This window comes from Geospiza fortis, unplaced genomic scaffold (assembly GCF_000277835.1).
Source record: "Geospiza fortis unplaced genomic scaffold, GeoFor_1.0 scaffold387, whole genome shotgun sequence".
NCBI lineage: Eukaryota > Metazoa > Chordata > Aves > Passeriformes > Thraupidae > Geospiza > Geospiza fortis.
The window spans coordinates 785,773-786,219 of record NW_005054546.1 but is presented as its reverse complement, the minus strand read 5'-3'; the positions used below and the strand labels follow the sequence as shown (position 1 = coordinate 786,219).

Here is a 447-nt window from a genome sequence, read left to right as displayed (position 1 = left end):
CCCCGCCACTCCGCCCTGCCCACAGCCTCTGGGATTCTGTGCCGGCGGGAGCAGGATCCCCGAGCGCCGCTGCCCTCAAACCTTTTCTGGCAGCATTCCGTGTTCTCGGCTGCTCTCGCGTCTTTCTCAGCAAGTTGCTTTGTCCTGCCCCGTTTGAACCCCATATGAACCCCAGTTCTTGGGAGCTGCTGGAGTGGGTCTAGAGGAGTCCACAGAGATGATCCAAGGGCTGCAGCCCCTCCGGGAATCGCTGCTGCCCCCAGCTCCCCCTCACAGCTCGCTGCCCACAGCTTCTGCCGCGCCCTGTGCGGATCATCCCGGACCCCGCTTTTCTGGCAGCGTTCCGTGCTCTCAGCTGTCCTCGCGTCTTTCTCAGCGCGTTGCTTTGTCCTGCCCCTTTTGAACCCCACGTGAGCCCCAGTTTTTGGGAGCTGCTGGAGCGGGTCT

At 63.1% G+C, this 447-nt stretch overlaps 1 protein-coding gene across 1 annotated transcript in view; it reads left to right on the top strand.

Annotated features, from left to right (window-relative positions):
* The window catches only part of CCT3 (chaperonin containing TCP1 subunit 3), a 9,753-nt gene that overhangs the window by 751 nt on the left and 8,555 nt on the right, over positions 1–447 (top strand). The gene's annotated exons all lie outside the window — the stretch shown is intronic.